Raw genomic sequence first — 15571 nt, forward strand, 5'->3', positions numbered from 1 at the left:
ATTGGCCCTCCACATGCCTTTATTGATTGGCTGCCGGTCTGTGCATCCTCAAAAGGCCTGTTTCAGACCTTTTCTCGGAGTGGGGTGACTGCCCCACCACAGTTACGCAAAGGAAAATCCAGAGAATTTCCACTGATTTACTGCAAATTGATGCCAGTGTAAATGAGAACAGAATTAGCTCCTATGTCTTAACGTGCAGTTCTACTCCAAAAAGTGATAAAAATGTCACCAGATTCACTCCCTGTGTGTATTCAGTGACAAAAATAAATATTAATGCTTTTGCTCCTCTTAGTGCTGCTGGAGTCCATATAGCCATGGGAGAGGAAGCTGGATTCTCTTCTTGCTCATTCATCAACAGAGTTGCTAACTAAATTCCGCTCAGTGACACCTGTAACAATCCACTGGAAACTATGGCATTGCACAGTGTCACTGGGGCCTCATACGGGCTGCAGAACTTCTTTTCCTGGTGATAATGATGCATGAGGAGGAAAAACCCCTGCTAAACTATTGGATTCCAAGCTAAATTTGCATGGATGTTTTAAAAACAAAACAAAAACCTTGTTACGTGTGAACTGGATACATTAGATATTAAATCCATTTAGAGACAGTAACCATGGAGCCACGCAGAACCACATTTACAGTTATTTCTCATAGTACAACTATAATTAATGTACTCCGTTTCTAAAATCACACAGGCTAGAAATCAATTGGACCTGCAGCATAAGCAGTCAAGAATTGGCCCAGCTAATGTGACTGGGGACCAACAAGCTGACCTAATAAGTCTCTGACTGACCTAGAGGTTCTAAGCTAATGCTTTACATTTTTCATGGCGTAATTTTCCTGATATATTAAGTGTCTGAACCTGCTCCCATTGACGTCAACAGGCTCAGGCTCTGACTGTTTTTTGTTTTCTCCCCATTCACAACATTGTGCGAGAAACCCAGCCAGAAAACCATTCCAATAATTCTCTGTTTGCCTCTTAACCTGCTTTTCAGTTCTCAGGCTGGTAACTCAAGAGCCCTAGTGTTTCTCTAAGCCAGGAGAAATGCTTGAGCCTAAGCTGGCTGTACCATATACAGCACTAGGAGCTTGAGCCCTGTGTAAGTGACACTCCTGTGGGACTGGTGCAGACCTAAGGCTCTAGAATTATGTACTGGTTATTTTTCTCTTTCACTGTTTTTTTGGAGGAGTGTGAGCAGTGGTCTGAGTGCAGACCTCTTCACCCAGGTGTGTAACCTCTTTGATGCCCTTTCTCTTATTCCCTCACCTCCAAAAGCACTCTCCTAGGCACAGAGATGTTAATGGAAGATGTGTGTGGTGAATAATCTTGCACGCACATAGATACCCAGGCACTGACACTGGAAAAGGGCCCTGCAGCCATCCGGAAAGATGTTTAAAATGTCTCTCTCTGCACTTGGAGCTTGTGTGACAAAGCCAGCCCAGATATCACAAAGAGAAACCCATAAAAGATGAGATGCTGCCTGAGTCACACAGCCCAGTGCTACCTTCTGAAAGGTTAACCCCCTGTGAACCCATCTGCATCTCCTCCACTGGACTACCAGCAACCTTTGCAGTGTACCCTGAAGGTCAGCAGCCTTGTGGTCAGTCAAGCCAAAAGGGGAGGCGAATTCCAGGAGGGAGGGTCCCTCTCTGAGTGGCCACCTCCCAGTTACAGTTGGCCACAGCCATAATCACTGCCAATACTTCTAGTTGCTTCCCCCAACTTACAGGCAGTACTTCTGTCCTGTCAGGGCTGAGCTTCAGCTAATTAGCCATCACCGGAGCCCTGGTGCAGGAGCCCAGATTACCCCTTCCCTTGGTAAAACCCATGGGAGGAGGCTAAGGGGAAGCAAAACTCTGAGATTTCTCCCATGTTGGTTGGTTAGGGGCCTGCCCCCCACAGAAGGAGCTGCTGGGTTGCCCCACAAAGCGTCTTGAGCCCAAGCCATCTGTCTAGAGGTTCTCTGCTTGAGCCCCCAGTAGCCACTGAAAGAGGGATTCCCCACTAAAGACTATGTCCCAGGTTAAATCTCCACAGGACAGCAGGTGTGGCTGGGGAAATTGTGTTCCGCTCCCCTGGCTGCCTCTTCCCTGCCCCACACAATCAGGGTCACCCTCCATTTTATGCCCTCCCCTCCTCCTGAATCCCAGCAATGGAGCGTCAGCCAAGAGGTCTGGCAGAAAAGAGGGAAGCTGATGCACACGTACGGCCACCACCATTTTCCTCACAGAGCTATGCCCCGAGAGAGCCTCTATGTGGACCAGGGGCCATGAGTTGGATATGAGGGGTCTGAGGGAGAGCAGGCAGAAGCACATCCCACCCATGCCTGGCAGGTTGCCCATAGCACCCAGATGAACAATATTTGTCATCATTGATGAGTGTTTGCCACAGGAGCCCATGGCCTCGCTCACTTCTGCGGAGCAATTGTGCGGCCTTTGGGATGCACCCAGATGGTACAAATGGGCATGTTGTAATTTTCCCCCAAGGTCTTCCTACATGGATGATTACATACACAAGCAGACAACTCTGGCACACACCCAACTCCTATGAGCACCCATTTCATCCCTCCACTCCTTTCCACTCAGACCCTGCCAGCGCTTCTTACCCCTAAGCCTTTGAACATCTGATATCTTGTCCCCAGGCAGCCCAGGCAGCCCAGCTCCTTTCATCAAATATTGAATTCCAACTATTTGTGGGACTCCCACAATTCCTGTGAAACATGAAACTTCACAGCAGCTTGAGCACAGCTGTCCTACCAGGAAATCAGAAAGACGAGCACACCTCCACAGGTTCCCCACTCACTCGGTGGGCCTTTTATTTGTTTTCTTGACATCATACAGGGTGTTTGCTCCCAAAACATGTTAGCACAATTTGAGTTAGTGTGAGTTATTATGGGGCCATTCACAGCCCCTCTGAGAGACAGAGGGAGAGCTCAAATGCAGCTGGGATGCAACCTAGTACAAGTTCAATTCACCAGGACCCGATTCTGTGTGCTTTTCTCAAACTCCTATTGACTCCCCCACAGCAAGACCCACTGTCTTGCCTGGCTAAGGAGTGCGTGATTGAGCTCCTCATGGGCCCTAGACACAATATTGATACACTAGCACAAATAAATACGGACTAAATAGCCTTCCAATAAATATAATGACAATTTAAAACATTCATGCTTTAAATATTTTAGTTTTTAAAAGATCATGTAATTCAGAAACCTAATCCAATAGGTAAACTAACCATTGTGTCCCTAGTACCAACCATCACATAAATAATGATCAATTGTATTTAACAGAAGCCCACAATGTCAGAAACTTAAATATTTTCACACTGCTACATTTGCTTCGGCCTTGACCACATTCATTTGCTTCATACATTGTTCATAGTGTTGGAAAACCCGCCAGAAATAAATTTGCTTCTCAATGTTAGAGGTGGGCTCATTTTGTTCAATATCGTTAGGTCGTTGTGGAAGGTAGCATAAGACGTTATTTAGCAGGATCTTCAGCTGGGCTACATTAGCAACAATTGAGTTCTTGAAGCCAAAATCATTACACAATGAATAGAGAGTTTTGTTTTTTGATGAAACAGAGTCTAAAACAGAGTGGAAAATGTAGGAGGCGTTGCAATATGGGGCAAGCACTTTTTGATCAAATTTCAAGCAGTTTGGTATTTTTTCCATCATCATGTTGGTCGATGAGTTAGTCAGAGTGATAATTATCTGTGTAAAAGGCCGACATGTGTTCTAAATGGGGAGAAAGAGAGAAAAATGATAATTTATCATTTTAAGTTATTCCCTGGTAGTTTTCTACTTTGCATAAACTTTCACACATGCTTAATTATATTAAGAGTTATAGTCCTTTTACTAAATACCTATTATGGTCATTTCTCGCTGCACTGCCTCTGATAGATAGATAGTTAAGATTGCCCAACACTTTCTAGCATATGACCCTGGTTTTAGTAGCTTATAACTTAGCCTGCATGGGAAATTTCAGCCCAAACAATGAATGTGGCAGTCACCCCTCAGGCTGAGTAGTGCAGGGTTTTTAGCAAAATGTATTCAGCCATTTCCAAAAATGAAAGTCAGGAAAAATAGTTTCTTTTGCCCTTAAAAAAAAAACCAACCAAGTCTTTCACTGGAAAGCTCTAGGGCCTTCATGCTTTGGAGCGAGGAATTGAATTTTGGATCAGAGATGGGCCTTTTGCTGTTCCCATGGGGAGGGAATAAAGCACCCAAATTTGGCCAAGGTAGGAGCCTTTGGGGAAATAAAATCTCAATTTGCACATACTCCATAGCCTTGGTAGAGCTTGCCAGCTTCATTCTCCAAAGATTTCATCTGTAACGAACACCCTCCTGCCCCGCACAGCTCCTGCATGGTGACTGCAGTGTGCCTGTATCCTTACTGCTTGGGCAACTGAGCGTGCTGAGCAGGCCTTTCCGTGCAGCAGCTCCTCCTGACTGCACTGGTGCCAGGCACCGGCACTAAAGAGCAAGACGACCGGCTCTTGGGTCCGCTCAGTGCTCTCGCTGCTTGTGCCCAGGTAACGTGAAGGAGGAGGCTGTTTGACACAAATGCGGGGAGGGAACGAGCTGGACTGACTGACATGGAAGGGGCAGTTTGGCCCAAGGAGCCTGGAGAGGGGGAGGGGAACTATCTGGACAAAGCGATTGTGACGAGGCCAGGGGTCGTCAAACTTCATTGCACTGTGACCCCCTTCTGACAACAAACATTACTTCACGACCCCAGAAAGCCTGAGCCTGCCTAAGCCCCACTACCCTGGGGGGGGGGCAACGCCCGAGCCTCACCTCTCTGGGCAGGGAGGCCCAAGATGAAGCTCAAAGTCTTCAGCCCTAGGAAGGGGCCAGCAACCTGAGCCCACTGCCCACGGCTGAAGCCCTCAGGCTTGGCTTCGGCCCTGGGCAGTGGGGCTCAGGCTTCAGCCCTGGGCCCCAGCAAGTCTAAGCCAGCCCTGGTGACCCCATTCAAAGGGGGTTGCGATCCACAGTTTGAGAACCGCGGGACTAAGGCGTGGGGGAAAGAGGCACAGGCAGGGAGCCAGGGTAGTGGGGGGAAGATTGGGGAAGGAGACTGGGAGCTGTGGGGCCAACCAGGACAGGGAAACAGAGTGGAGGGGGCAGGGAGATTGAGCTCAGGCAACGTGCAGGGGAGAGGCTGGGACTGGGAGCCAGTGGTGGTGGGGAAGACAGATTGAGGAAGGAGCTGTGGAGGAGGGGAACTGGGACAAGGAACCGGTGGGGGGCAGGGAGAGGGGAGGGAAGGCTGAGATCAGACCAAGACCCTAGGGTGTGGGGCAGAAAGTGGGACTGGCCACACAAGGAGCTGGGGGTGGGAGAGGGGGTCCGTTAAAAGCTTGCAGAGTCAAGCACTCAGAAGTGAGGTAGTCCTAGCAGGTTGAGACAGTGAAGCCCCAGCCCCTGGAACGACCAGGCCGGTGGACTTGCTGCGTCCTGACAGCGGTGATGCTGCTGTTCCAGGGGAGCCCCACAGGTCCGAGCAACGGGACCACGCCGGCTGCCTCAGACTAACTGAACGGTGTGCGCAATTTTAGGTCGTAGGTTGGTTACCTGTACGTGCCCTGCTTTGGAAGGGAAGCTGTGGTACGGGGGACTGTGCCTTTAAGGCCTAAGCTTCCCAGACAGGGGCTGGGCAGGGGGCTGGGCAGTACAGCCAGGTGGAACCGGTCCCAGAATAAAGCAGAGCTCTTGCAAGCACTATCAGCTCTGAGGGCTCACTGTCCACCCCCCAGGTGATCAGGCAGCATGTGATGGTAGCCTGGGGGCCCAGGCTCCTTACAAGAAGACAGGTGAAAGACCTGGGGAGGTCTGTCCAGAGAAGCCTGGCAAAGGCCCAGCAGAGCTCCTCTGTTTGCAGGGTCTGATGAGCTGATACAAGAGTAACTGAGGACATACCACCACCACCCCAAGGGATCTAGACTCAGGTGCCCAGCATCAGCAAGGACTGGGGGAAGAGCTCTCTGCTTCAGCCAGGTGAGGCCTGGCTGGAGCTTCCTGCAGTGAGAGACAAGAGCAGAAGCATTAAAAGGAAGAGTCTGGGGAAAGAGTAGCCAGCAGAAGCTGGGGGTTGGGAAAGAACTATCGAGTTTGGCCAAGGGCTGGAGCGACGGTGGAGGGATTTGTTTGGGTTTAAGCTGACATTTGAACTGCGATGTGTTTTAATAAACTAGCCCCCAAGAAGAAGTGTTCTCTGACTCACTAGGGACTTGGCACAGTTTTTAAGAAGCCAAAAAAGGCAGCAGTAGGTCTAACCCCTTTGTGCATATGCATTCTGACATACTCTTTAATTACATGATCACATGTTGTTTTTTCCACAAGACTCAGGCTGGACCAGCTGTGGGGCTGAATCACGGTTATGCAATGAATAAAGCTGTTGTCTGCAGGACCCCTGCCTCATTTGTTGCCGAAGTTGGAAGGTGTGTGGTGAACAAGTCAGGAAGGCAGTTGAATGCCCCTCCGTGGAGAATTGGATTCTATCCCTGCCCTGCCTTGCTATGTGATGCGAAGAAAGTAACTTAAATTTCACAGATGGTCACTAATTGGGTGGTTCTCATTTTCTAGGTGCCTAACATGAGACACCTTGGGCCAGAGCTGCAGCCGTGCTGAGTGCTCACAGCTGTTACTAAAGTCGATGAGAGCTGTGCATTGAAAATCAAGTGCTATGTAACGTTAAGCAGTCCGAAAAATTAGGCCCTACATGTCTCAAGTTGGGCACCCATAGTTAGTGGACACTCAATAATTTTGGCCTTAAATTCTGTGCGTCTGTTCCCCAGCAGTAAAATGGGGTGATGATGATAACCCCTCCTCTCACATGTGTTGTGAAAATAAACAAACGTTTGTGAATAGCTCAGGTATTCCAGTAAGAGCCCTGTAGAAACACTCAGGAGGAAATTAAAAATTCTGTGTTCAGTGCAAGTTAGAGAGTGTGAGACAAATAAGTGAGGGGGCCACACACTGAGTGAGGAGGCTAAAAATAAATACAGAATAACTATCCAGCCTCTGGATGAGGCAGGGGTTACTGTGGGAATAATATAATATGTAATTGTGATTAAAGCCTGTATCAGACATCCGCACAAAGGAGCCAAATGAAGATTGCATAGGCAGCCTTAATTCTGGCGCTTTTGAGCACTGGACTTTACAACCTTATGTTCTTCTAATTTTTTTTTAAGCTCTAACTTCCTCTTTAAAAGAACAACAAACTAAAATAACAGAATTTCTGTCCTATGGAATGATATCGACCTTCAACTTATGTCATCAGCAAGGATCCAACCTTTTCAGCTGCAGTATGGCCCCCTATGCTTGAGCTAACAGTAACAGGTAGCTGTAGGAAGCTGTTGTGCTCTGATCAGCAATTAGAGCGGGTTCCACAGGTTTCACAGTTACTTACTGAAAGCAGAGGAATGTAGAGATGCTGCACTCCTGGGTTCAACTCCAGGTTCTGGAGGGCAGTGTCTCTCATCATTAGAGACACTTCTACCCATCCCATTTCTATGCCCTTCTGCTCCTGCCTGCACCTCCCAGGTCCCTGTCCCGCTCTCCTATCTACCCCACCGTCTTCATCTCCTGTCCCTTTGCTCCTATTCTACCAGCTCTACCTATAATATACACATTATAGTACCAAATTTTGAACTTTGAAAGTATTTTACTGAAAGTCCTAAATTCAGAGGCTTTCCTTAAGCACAAAACTTTCCACGCAGTGAACCTACTGGAAGCGAGATTTGAAAAGCCTATCATTTCCTTTCTAGACTTTGCAGGCTTTACTGCCTTGGAAAGTGACAATACCATAAAACTCTAGTTAACATTAAAAAAATATAATAATTACAGTGTCTCCATTGTTGACTGGAACACAAAAAGCCCATTCTCTTTTCTTTTGAGATGACTGTTTCTAATTGTCTTTACAATTTTTTATAATTAAGTGTTTTCTGCACAGATTGAAAGGAAAAATAGACAATAAATAAGAACTGTAGTGAACTTACATAGGATTTAAACAGTGCGGTAGCCTTGTCTTCTAATTCAGAGAACACTGTCAGCGGCTTTGAGAATGAAGGGGCCAGTAAACAGAAGTGGAAAATTATAAATCCATTGATTTCTGTGTACAAAGGGGAAAAAATACAATGAATACAGGCTAAAACCTCTTACTATTTCTTTCACACAATCTTTGGTTTTCCATTCTTTGCTAAGCCTGCTAAGGCACAATTACTCCAACCTGCTATCAATTTAAACTTGGTCAGCACATAACATGAATGGCAAACCATGGTAAGGTAAAGTGAAAACGCACCTGTCTGGAGGTTCATGGCACGCAGAGAGGAGCAGTTGAACAGACCAGAAGCTGATTGCCTTCAGTTTTCTAGTAAATTTTTGGCTTGTGTGTCTCTGCCATGGCCTGCAGAGTTGTATTTAAATGCTACTAATCTATGACATTTAGTGCAAGCAAACAGGAAACTTTGATTTTAATCTGGTTTGTACTTTCAGTTATTTGCCTAAAAGAATATCTATCTATCTATCTATCTCTTTTCATCAGTAGATCTCAAATAGCTTTACAACGGAAGTAACTACCATTATCCCCATTTTCCAGATGGGAAATCTGAGGCACAGAGACAGGAAATGACTGCTAACAGGCCAGTGGCTAGACTGGAACTAGGCCACAAGTGTCTATTGCTGTAGCCACTAGGTCACATTGCCTCTCTCAGGCTGGTATAATTTGGTACTTTTTGCTAAGCAGGATGGGAGCATACATTATATCGTTACACATTTGTTTAAGCAATTATATAGCTCTTATTCAGATTTGTAGTTTTATATTAGAAAATGGTGAATGAGGCATTTCTTATTTACTAGATGATTAGTATGTTTTTATTCATGATTGTGTCAAACTGCAAGTGGATGGAAATGGGAATTTAATTCAAATGCACAAAAGCAGCATTTTAAAATTGTTTTATTAGTTACATAAAACTACCTTTAATTATACTATGTATGTAAGGGATGGGAGTATGTTTATCACAACGTGCTTTGCATTAAAACTAAATAAGTAACTAATTAACTAAAGGAAGTATTATCCATAGTAATTGATTTGCTTCTTGTTACCATGTCCTTCGAGAGTTTAGCGCTGGCAGATCGCATCCTCTCATGCCTTGTTTTGTTTATAGTTTGGAAGAGGAAAACAAGCTTTCCTGCTTTTTCAACTGCCAGTTGGTTTCTCAACTTTGAATGATACTGAGTTAGTTGAACGAACCTAAATGAAGAAAATATTCTTTCTACATATGCAGAAAAAGCTACTGCCATCAAAAGCTGGCTTAGCACTTCAACAAACACTGGTTTCAGGTGCTGAGCCAGTGACTTCCACCAACTGGCTTGCCTTTCAGCTGACCAAGAATCCAATTTAAATGCAAGGTTTCAAGATACGTTTACATGTCTATACTTCAGCGCAGCACACATTCCCCTCTGATCTTCTTTCAGCGAGGATTTCCCAGTGTTTACAGAGTGTCTCTGATGTGCAGTATGTGTCACTGGGAATCCTCAGCGTTCGGGGAGAATGGCACACCTCAATCCTTTCAAAAGTCTTCAGAACCCTGTCAGAAAACAAGCAGGTGGGAGTCTCTATAGCTAGCAGTATTCCAGCTCTTGGGTTAATAGTTCATTCAGTGGCTGGTGAAACAGAAATCTGTATCCTGTGTCCAAAGTGCCCCAGCTGTTGGGATCAGCGACTAAAATAGCCACTCCCTGGATTTCCATGAGCCTCGTACAGGGCACTATATTTTCCCTGTAAGCCTAGCTCAGTCAGGTAAGAATGTACAAACCCTCATCTCTCTAGCTGAGCCAAACCCCCAGGTTGAAGCAGTTACTTAATAGCAAAATGTAAGTTCCAAAGTTTTCGTAGGCCCTTGGGGTGACAAATACACCCCTGCCAGCCTTCCCTCTGACTCCATAAAATACACAGCAGTCGGCCTAGCATTATCCCAGTGGAGAGCTTCCCCGGTTCATAGGTGCTAGAACTAGGGGTGTGGGGGTGCTGCAGCACCCCTGGCTTGAAGTGGTTTCCATTATATACAGGGTTTTACAGTTTGGTTCAATGGCTCTTGGAACCCCCACTATAAAAATTGTTCCAACACCCCTGCCCCAGTTAGTAAAGCTGGAATACCCCGGATCTGTGTCCAGCATTGGACAGAGATTGGGACCCAGCCCCCACTGCAGACATATCTCTCGATCCAGCCACTGAGTCCATGGGGCTGTTTTTACAGGTGGTGATTACAGCATCTGACCGGCCAGGGCTTGAGCTCCTATCCAGCTTCAGAGACAGCTACCTAGAATGGCCGTTTGCTGCTATATCCAACGTTCCCAGTGTTTTTTGGGCTCTTCCTGCTGAGCCAGCCTGCCCTGTACTCTGCAGTTAAGCAGAGACACAGTATATGCCAACAAAAATCTATGTCTCCTCTCTGCTGCTCAGGGCCATCCTTAGCCATAGGCAGATTAGGCAGCCACGTAGGGCACCAGTGGAAGCAGTGGCGCATGTAAGAGCAGGGCTGGGTCCTAGAAAGAGCCGAATGCAGCACAGTCTGAGGGAGGGGATTGGCTGCTGGGGTCTCTGGGAAGGGGAGGGGGTCCGTTGGGCTGGCAGTGGTACCCATTGGCCTGTGATCGGACCTGAGGGTTTGCTGCTGCTGTTGCCACCACTCTGCACCCCAAGAGGTGGATTTTGGGGTCCTGCAGTTTTCCACCTATCTCCTCCTCTACTGCAGCTGTTGGACCAGCAGGCTGGAGGGTGAGCCAAGCATGAAAGCAGGACTGTGTTGCCATTTAGATTGTCATTTAACAACTTTGTTTGCCAAAAATGCTTGCTAACAATCCTGAATCCAATTTCAATATTTAAAACAGAAAGTTCAGTTGTTGACAATTATTTTTAATGTTGTGATCGATAAAGCAATATCTGCCATTGATGAAAGGTTTAATACCTTACGAGCACACCATGAACAGTTTGGAATTTTGTATGACATAACTAAATTCATTAAAAAATTCAACCTCAGATTTCATCTGTGGGCTCGTCTGCGCCTTCATATTCTGCTTGCCGTTTTTTCCATGAAACTTGTGTCACATTTGGACATGGAAATTTTGGTTCTGCACCAAGTGCTGGTGTAAGCTCTCTTGCTGTAACCTGTGCTTCTTTGAATCCTTTTTCTTTGTATTTCACTAAAAAGCCTCGTGTGTTGTTTAGTAAGATAAGTGTTAACATAACTAAATTCAACGAAATAGGAAAACAAGAGCAGCAAATGACAAAGTGCAAGAACCTAGAGAGCCTCCTGAAGCACGGTGATAGTTTTGATTTAAATGGACTGTACAAAGAATTGAGTACATTGTCATCAATGTTACCACATGCAAAATCGGTGACGGACATTGTACAGTTTATTCATACCAGCAAACTTGATGACATATATCCTAATGTGTACATTGCCACTCATAGTCTACTGACAATTCCTGTAACGGTAGCATCAGGAGAACGGAGTTTCTCAAAACTAAAGCTCATTAAAAACGATCTCCGTTCTCCAATGAGTCAGGAGCGATTGACTGGTCTTGCTATTCTTGCAATCGGACAAGACATCACTTTGTCTTTGTCATACAATGACATTATTACTGATTTTGCAGCCAAAAAAGCCAGAAAGATCGCTTTTAATTAAAAACAAATCCTTGTTTCAATACCTCTTCATAGAAATTTCTAATAAAATGCTGACAAATTTTAAAAATTATATTATTTGCATCACTCTGTCAATAAATCAGAATTTTTTTATAGCGCTACTTCTTTAGTGCTAGTCCATCAGCATTACAGTGTGCTTAATTAAGTTAAACTGTTTCTCATAAAGTGCCTGTGGCAAGTTTTCCAATACTGTAAGCTTATGTTTGGGTTCCTAAGAGCAAGTCAGGCATAGGGGCACCAGTTTAATAATCTCGCCTAGGGCACCATAAAGCCTAAAGACGGCCCAGTGCTGCTTCTCTCCCTGCAATTTAAAAAACAAATTACTGCAGTATAAAGCATGTGGGTTACAAGCTGAACTAGTTTCATTGCAAAACCCTGTATCCCAGTTTGCAGACCAGGTATGATGAGGGATGCAACAGGATTTCCAGCTAGCTGGTTACCCTCTTTATGTCTCACCGAACATTAATGTCACCAAAAATTCACAGGCCTGTGAATGCACTGTATTAAAGGGGTTGAACTGCCAGCCACTGATTGTGATCTTGGCTTCTCTGTTTGTTCATTTTGTACATTCACAGCTCATTTCTATGACCTATTTTGATGCAACATTAATCTCTACACAGAGGGGAAAGCTTTGCCATAGCTAGAGAAGGTGGAGTCTCACTGCATAGTGTCAAGGTGGCACGTACAGGGCCTGATCCAGATTGCACCTCACTGTAAACCCTGAGCACCACCACTAAAATAAAGTCACACTCGCACAAGGGACCTCAGGGTCAGGCCCATAGTCCCCTTGATCATACCACTGATGTCTGTTTTCAAAGGACTGATCCAGATGGCCTGGGAAACAAGGTTGGACCTAGGAAGTTCTCATATACAGCAACAGGGGCAAATCTCTCCCAGTGGATGGAGAGGGGAGGGCCTGAAGAGAGCAGGATTGGGGTAATTTTGATGTTTGGGGGCAGGCAATGGGGGAAGGCAGTCCTTTCTTTTCACTAGCATGGATGGGGGGGCCCACCAGGGACAGGGCCATGATGTGGGCAGGGCCAGTGGTTTCACAGCCACATAGAGTGCCCCAGCTGCATCTTCCCACTACCTGCTGGAAAGTCTTGATCAAGATGACCTTAAAGAAAAAAGTTTACTGGAAAGGATGCAAGGGCCTCTTTGGAGTGGCCTGGGGTGGGGGATTCCAGACTGACTGCTGCAGAATTGTCTCCCAACAAACCCATGTGTTCAGGCTGGATGTAGGAACCAGAATTTGAGTCATAGTTAGGACAGCTTTTATCAGAACTGCGTCACTCTAACCAAACGCATTGGTGCTGCATGGAAATTAGATGGAATTTTCATTCTACTGCACTAGACGAGTCGTTTCCTACTGTCCAAAAGTGCTCGGGGGGGATGTGTATGTGTGTGGAAGAACTCTGCTGTGACATTGCTGCTTTTTGCCTTGTGATCTGTAGATGAAGTAGGGAATGATCTGCCTAGTCATCGGATGGTTTTAAAATGTACGGACAATGCAACAAGAAAAAGGCATTAGAAAACTGCTAGTGAGAAAACAATAAAAGGCAGCGAATTTCTTTGAACTCCTGAAGTTAAGCAAGAAAATATGAAGTGATATGCAGGAACTAAAAGAAAATGAATCAGTGAGGGACAGAACCTTAAAAGGAAATGACAGATTAGAGCACAGATGTGAGATAACCAGTCTAAGAAGAATGAGGTGAAAGACGGTGAAAGGCAAGAACTTTTTCTTTAGTGTCAGCTTGATCAAGTCTTTCCATTTTCCCCAAATCAGAAAATGTGACCCAAAACTGAAGGCCTGACCTACTTATGAGGGGGAAAGAGAAACACCAGAGCTCCTTGGGAAATACCCCGCTCAATGAGATTAAATCTCCAAAAGGACGGTTTCTGAGTATGTGGCCACACAGATCCAGAAAAGGAGAACTGAAGAAATGGCCTCGAGACAGGAAATTTCTAAAGAAAAGGGACGCAAAGTAGAATAGGAAAATAGTCTCTCTGTTACCCTGGTGTAAGGTGATGAAATTACTCCAGAGTCAGGAAGGAATTTCTCCCCCAATGTACAACTGGCCAGCTGAATTCTGGGGTTTTTGTTGTTTCGGTTTGTTTGTTTTTTACCCCATCAGAGACGGGTCTCAACTTGAGTCAGGACAGTGGCCACGGACATAAAATCTTCTTCCTTAGATGCCTAGATGGTGACTCTTGCTCACATGGTCAGGGTCCAGCTGATTGCCAGACTTGGGGTCAGGTATATGGTCTGTATTTTAAATAATATGAACATTGAAGAATTATTCTTGAAACTAGATGGGCAGAAAATACCAAAAACATGACATTTAAAGTATCTAGGTTCCAGAACCCTGGAAAATGGGGAAATGGAGGATGAAAATAAGAACTAGGATAATAGATACCTGGCTCAAATTGACAGAGTTAAGTGGCGTAGTATGTGACAGGGAGATATCATAAAGATGAAAAGAGAAAGTCTATACAACAGTGGCCCCATACAGTTTTAATGTGTGGCACTGATTGTTGGGCAACAAAGAAGGAACATAAGCAAATGAACTGTTCCACAGAAAAGTGAATGTTGAGATGGATAAGGTCTATATGCAAGAAAAACCATGTGAGGAATGTGTGAGTTAGAGACCTGCTCAGAAGTAATACTAATACAAGAAAAAATGAGGGAATGCAAGCTCAGATGGTTTGGTTACGTACAATGCAGTGCTGACAACTATGTAGGTGAGAGAGTTCTACAGATTAAGGATGAAGGAAAAAGAGAGGCTGACCCAAGAAGAAGGGGTGGGATGTCATAAAGGAAGACGTGGTATAATAAAGGCTATGGCATTGGACAGAGGACTTTGGAGGGAGAGGACTCATAAAGGGGATCCCATTTGTTGGGATTAACACAAAGAAGACAAAGACAGGAATATCTGAGCCTCAGGATGGCATGGAAGTCTTGCAGTGATCATTTTGAAAGACTTCATAGCCATTGTGTGTTTTGAGGAAGGCAGTTATTTCTTCTAAGAGAGACTATGGACATCAAGGCTTTCCTAGCATTGCGACCATCAGAGCAAGTCCTTGTCCTGAAAGAGTCAATCAAAGCTGACAGGGACCCATAAGTGAAGGGCTGTAACTCTTCTCATCTTGTGCTACGCAAATGTAACTTACTAGGCTTTAACTCTTAGGGTGCTGTTATTTTTCAAGCTGTCAAATTAATGCTTTAGGACGGAGGCTCACAAACTTTTTGGGTGCAGCTGTTCCACTTTGCCAGATTAAGAGCTGAGTTGGACCAACCAGTGGCCTGTGGGCACCCATCATGTGAGCCCATCTGACCCAGGCTGCAGAACACAGCAAGGAGAGCTATCTAAGGTACTTCTATGGACCCCCTCTTGAGACCCTCACACTCTGTAACATACATAACCTCCCAACACCCATGTGAAGCAGGGCATTGCTCCCAACACCCTGTTTTGCTGGTGGGGAACTGAGTTACAGAGAAGCTAAGGCCATTGAAATCAATGGAAGTTGGAAATCTAAACACCTTTGATGATCTGGGCCTAACCGATTTGCCCAAGGTCACAAACAAAGGAATTGAACCTTGGTCTCCCATGCCCTGGCTAGTTCCCTAATCATTGGACCAGCCCCTCTCTTTTTGAGACGGGAAAGCAAGAGAGCTCCCAGTGCTGCAGGCAGGTCTGAGACGGGGAAGTAGAAGAGTGCCTGTAATTCAGCAGGGCAGGTCTGATCTGGGAAGATGGGAAAGCGAGTAAAGGTGTTGTGTGCTCAGGCTGTTTAATTATTTTCCATCCAGTCTGTGGGTATCCTGCACGTCTTTCATTTCACAATGTACCATCAAAACATA

Source organism: Caretta caretta, chromosome 15, assembly GCF_965140235.1.
Source record: "Caretta caretta isolate rCarCar2 chromosome 15, rCarCar1.hap1, whole genome shotgun sequence".
NCBI lineage: Eukaryota > Metazoa > Chordata > Testudines > Cheloniidae > Caretta > Caretta caretta.